Source organism: Pocillopora damicornis, chromosome 3 (assembly GCF_964200805.1).
Source record: "Pocillopora damicornis chromosome 3, jaPocDami1.2, whole genome shotgun sequence".
Classification (NCBI taxonomy): Eukaryota; Metazoa; Cnidaria; class Anthozoa; order Scleractinia; family Pocilloporidae; genus Pocillopora; species Pocillopora damicornis.
In genome coordinates, this window is record NC_142672.1 from 2,405,169 (window position 1) to 2,410,957 (window position 5,789).

A 5,789-nucleotide genomic window follows, 5' to 3' on the forward strand; every position below is an offset into this window, starting at 1 on the left:
AGAACGTTGCTTTTGAAGTATGACGATAAACGTCGCGAGGCACTAATTTCGAATTGAGAAATTTATTATTTTTTACACATATCACCCTAATTATGCATAGTTTAACAAATTACAAAGCCAACAGCGGATACCAATATAAAGTTATTATCAAGTTGAGATTTCAAAGTTGCGATCAAAATGACTCTCGTTTCTTTGAAGTTCGTTGGCCTTATTTGGGTTGCCTCTGGTATTTCTTCAGTGCTCCATGGCCAAGATTCTAATGTTGAAATGTTCAAATCTGTGAGCGGTGGACAAATAGTCTTTTCAAATTTCGTTGTGTATTTGCATAGCCTTCTAAATGTTTCCGCCATGGAATCACACTCCACCGAGACACCTGAAGATTGCCAGGGTCTTTGCCTAATCACCCCTCACTGCTTCTCTATCAATGTGGCTATCCATTCTAACTCTGAGAACCGTCGACTCTGCCAGCTGCTATCCACTAATAAGGAAGGACAGTCTGAGCACTTTGGACCAAGCAACTATTTCAACCACTTCACGACAGTGGTAAGTATTTTTATTTTTTGAAAGGATTGTTTAATGCAAGCTTTCTTCTTGAACACTGGCATTTCGATAGAGATCCAAAACTCTGTCTTTTTTCACATTTTGTTTTCAGATAAAACAAAATTATGCATTTTCTCTCCGTCATTTCTCCGGCAGCAAACTTTTCATTTTTAAAGACAGTTTCGTTTTGATCCCACCAATTAAAAAAATAATTTTCAAAAGATTAATCATAATATCTCGGTAAGCGTATTTGAGATTTTCAAGTGTCATCCTCTCTTGTTTTTCACTGTAATAATTCCTCTTTTATTCTTTTTTACAGTTCCTTTTTTTTTTCTTTTTTTTTTTTGTACTTTACCTCTGTGTTTGGTTCTTACTCTTTTTCAAATTATGTCAGCTCTTTGTATCTAGGCTGCATTTTGGAATTTCCCTACTTTTTGTGGCGCCTTTTCATTATTATAATTATAAATTATAAATTATTAAATTATGTGGATTATAAACGAGATTTTAGATCTAAAACCATGAAGCACGTCGTGATCAAAGAAATCTGGCGATGGCAGTAAATTTGACATAAAAAATAATAAAAAAAACTACAAAGCACGCTGTGACTAATCCTGAGTGATCACCTTCATGCTGTACTGGAGACAAAATGGCGGAAAGTTGGTCACCTCGGCCATTTTATGTGTGGGTGAAAATTCCAGGCACGCTGCGTCGAATCGCTTCTCCATATTGGCATTATCACGCACAAGATGGCCCCGAATTAAACAGAAAATCATGCGGCGGTGAAACACATGCATACTAAGGCATTATTTTAAGTCCTGTTTCAGACCCAAGAGGGAAAAATTATTTCCCTCGTTGGCGCTGAAATCTCAATTTTATAGGAAGTCAGAAACATAAATCAAAATTTGTTTGTCCTCAGCTCGCAAAGGTGGTAAAAATTTTGTGTGATGTCTTATATTCAAAGTCATCATGAGAATCATAAAGATTATATCACAAATGGAGATTCTCATCGTCATATAAATTGAAACAGAAGGACAATTACACAAAATATCTCAGCCACATTTATTCCCTTAAGAAATAATCTATGTTATTTACCAGCTGGTAGGTGCCCGGGGCCGCAAGCACGGGGAATTGTCTTTGAGCCTGGGGTCATTGTTTTCAAAATACAAACAGACATCCCAGCCGACAAATAAAATACACTTATTAATAGATTTATTAGTGAATCTTTTTTCTTCTCGAATGCAGAATATTTAAGCTACTCTGCAACTTTCGGCATGTTATGCCTCAAAGAACTTAAAATGGGGAGTGCCTACCGTTTGCTTGATTGACAGCTCAGATGAGACCAGATAAAGAAATGATGAGTAGATCACTATCAAATTTATCACTCGTAAAAATAATTAAATTTTAGGGAAATATGATTCTACCTGCTGCCTCTCATGAATAAGGAGGTATAAAATGAGGACGCTTTTTTACAAAAGCAGAATAGAAGTGAGCTTCGTCGAACCACAAGTCAGTCGTGAAAGAATACTGCTAACATTGAATCATGAAGATGTTTCTCCTATTTTTGTTGTTTACCTGTTTACAGCTGATGGCCGAGTCTGCCTCAATCAAGGAGAAAGGTAACTGTACAGTACAGTTTGCCGTAAGAATTATTTTTTGGTCTTTCTGTGTGGGTGTGTGCGTGTCGCTCTCACCCCTCTAGTGCTTCTGTAACCTTTTCGAGAATCCAATAAGCCAATTCAGTTATTCAGTATAGCACTCACGGCAAACGGCACACAGCAAGTTCTTGTCATCGTTTACCCTTTTTAAACTAAATTATGTTAAAATTTCTGCATTCTCTCTGAAAAAGATCTCTTCAGCATCCACAACCTCCTCTCTCTAACTAAGCCCCCTTCAAGAGCAAATGTTTGATCGTTTCGCATCTTTTGCAAATGCACAAGAGTGAAACAGGAAAAATTAATTCAGCGGCGATGCGCTCGTAGGCTCACTTTGCTCAATGTTTGCCGGATCAAACATCGCCTTTACTTAGTCACTCTATGTTGTGTGCTACAAACGCGATGTTGACAGAAAATGTTTTAGCTTAATCAAGTTTTTCAACGTTTGGCTGATCCTCTCTTCTCCATGATGGTAAACCTATAACCGATTCACATTGGTTTTTTTCGATTCCCTTCAAAATTGGAATAAAAAAGACTTCAAGTATGGTATTTAAAAAAATCCACGAAGCTTAAATCTTGTCACATCAGCTTGGAAAACAACCAATTTGGGATCCACCTTGGTAATCGAGGACATTAATGCTTTTGGTTTGGGAAGAAAATATCCTGTGGCTAATGTTATCTTGACGTGGTATAATAGGTATATAATTTCTAAAGTTACAGTACTTTAAAGTACTGTAACTTTATGAAGGGTGATGAATTTTTTAAATTACCCAAAATCTTTGTAGAATGATGAATTTTTAAAACAATTCATCACCCTACAACGATTTGGGTAATTTTCAAAAAGAAAAAGAAAAAGAAGAAATGAATATGAACTTTTATGATTAAAAATCATCGCCCTATATGTTATTGAAACATCACTTTTTGTTTCATTATAGAGGAGATTGCAGGTATTCTACGTGAACCAGCAGGGTGCACAGATGAAAACCCCACCTATTGCAGCACATTTGGTAAACAATACTGCACAAATGGACAACTTTTTTCCACTTTCAGCAACTTCGATGACTTCAAAGGAAAGTGCTCCGCCTTTTGTGGACTCTGCTAGGAGAATAGGTAGGCCTAAGGATAGGTAGGCCTAAGGATAGGTAGGCCTAAGGATAGGTAGGCCTAAGGATAACTCTTTTCTCAAAAACAATAGGGTTGCTTATTTGAACAAAGTTTAGGTGATGACTGACAAAACCTCGTTCTGAGCCAACTTAAATATAGCCGAACCTTTTACTTGAACAATTGAGAGCAGTTTCAACAGGGCCGAAAACTAATAGTGGATTGACCATTTTTAAATTATATCAACCCTTTTAAGGAGGGTAAAACCGCGTAAATATCAGTTAGGTACTATACGTAAAAACCGCGTAAAACCGCGGTCGTGGGTTAGAACTCGAGTAAATAATAACCCCATTGTTATGCTTGGTTTCGTGGTATTCTATAGGGTGCACGATGGAGTTAATACCTATTTTATCATCTTCATTGATATACTTTTGCTGTTTTTTTAAGTTATTCTTTGATATGGCTAAACAGCCTAAATCCCCGAGAAAATTTTATCTTTTATTACGTAGTCTGGGCTTGTGGCCCAGATAACGCCCGCTCTGATTGGCTCCCTTGATGCTCACAGACCAATTATGAATTATGCGAGTTAGAGCAGACTTTTAACAATTATTCCACGAGCGAGCGTTGGATATGACATGGTAAATAGCCAGCAAGGCGTGTAACGCGAAGTTGGCGATGATCAATCTCGTATCCAACGAGCGTGAGTTAAATAATTGTTTCATTAAATTTCATTTAATCCTAAGCGTTTGGATATTTGGAGCCTTTTTCCAGCTCCGCAACAGCTGGCTTAATGCGTATCCAAATAAAGTGACTCGGAATATGAGCAGATGACCGAAGTTGAGTGAATCAGTCAGAACACTAGAATTTCAATATTCTGCGTTGAAAATTTAATGAAAAAGATTATTCGTGGGGTAATGAAAAAGATGTCGCTCATTCAAAACGGAATGATGTCAGCTCCCGATTATCTCAATACGACCGAACCAAGTGGTCAAAGTCCTTTTCAATTGACTGTCGAAACAGCAATATCTGAGTAATCACAACGGCCAATCAGAACAAGGAAAAATATCACTTAAGAACAAACAGGCGAAGAGTATGAAGCGCGAGAAAACGCGCGTGACCAAGTTGCAAACAGTTTTAGTTTTGGATCTGATTGGTTCAGAGAGAAAGTGGCGGGAGTTTTCTGGACCAATCACAGAGCTAAGTTAAACAACACCAAAGCAACCTTCAATCACTTTCTGTACTCAGTGAAAGCTGCTCTAATAAAAAGTATTTCTTTCTTTCTCATCTTTGTCTATATGTGTGTCCATCACCCAAAAACCAAGCGTTAAGAGAAACCTGATGCTATTAAGAAAGCTAGTCTTGTTACTCTGTCTGTGCAGAACCTTTAGGATTTCTAACCATTGTTATCTGAGACATGCTCATAAAATTCATCTCTCCTCTTTTCAGGACACAAATGACGTGAGTGGAGAGTTGAAATGAACAAGAAAGAGTGATCTATATGCTTATAATTGTTGTCCTAGAGCTGTAATAAAAGAAATGATCATCAGCTGTTGTTCATTAGTTTGAGTTTTGTATTGTACTTTGCGAATTGAATATCAAAATGACGGAAACCTCGAAATTTGTACCGTTCCGCCTCAAATTCCGAACTCAAAGATAGAACAAGGACCTTTGTGACTTGGGGACTTAAACGGCCTGTCGAGGACGAAGAATTTGGGACCTGTGAGAGCCTTTGCTAATTATGATGTCATAGAGAGAATGAGGATCTGTCTGCCCCTAAAAAGGAGGCTGCAGATTAGAGACTTCTCAGCGGAAAAAAGACCCGTACCCGAGTAGATAAATATTCCTTGTCAATCACCTTTCAATAACCTTAAATGATTTTCATTGGAAGCGCGTAACCACTTTGTCCTCCATAGCTGCTATTACTTTCCTCCGACATAGCCAGCTATTTTCGTGTTTGACAGGGTAAGAAAGGGGAATTACACTGTATTTCATCTCAATAATTAATTAGAGAAAACGAGAATCAATAAATGTGATTCACAAGAACACAATATTTTCGCTCCCTATAGTCGTAATGCAGCAAGCACTTCGATGATAGCACGTTAATCTGCATAACCTATATGACCGTTCGGGATCGAGGTGCAGTTACGATTTGAAAATGGCAGCTGCGCTTTTATAAAAAGCAATTAAGCAAATTCGGGCGGCCAGTCACAAAGAGGTTCATTAAACAGAGTGCAGTGCATGAATTAACAACTGACAAACAAAACAAATCCGTACTTTTGAAATTTTGATAAAGGAGGAAACATTCGTGTCTTGTATTATAAACGTAGATTTGGAAGAAATTTAAAATTACACCTTTGAGCAGGAAAGGTTGTCCTAGTTTGTTCAAATGTTAAATTTGCACAGGCGTCAGTATTTGCTTGCTTAAATGCAGCTGTCATCTCTGCTTGACACACATCTCCGGGGCAAGATTTGTCATTAGGTGTAAAAGGAAAAATA

The 5,789-nt window shown here is 37.6% G+C and overlaps 1 long non-coding RNA gene across 1 annotated transcript; it reads left to right on the top strand.

The window, feature by feature from the left end:
- Positions 1 to 2,016: 2,016 nt before the first annotated feature.
- On the top strand, positions 2,017 to 4,839 carry LOC113675239 (uncharacterized). Its single transcript, XR_016184909.1, has 3 exons — positions 2,017 to 2,156; positions 3,128 to 3,302; positions 4,740 to 4,839. It is a non-coding gene; the product is annotated as an uncharacterized LOC113675239 (long non-coding RNA).
- The last annotated feature ends 950 nt before the right edge of the window (positions 4,840 to 5,789 follow it).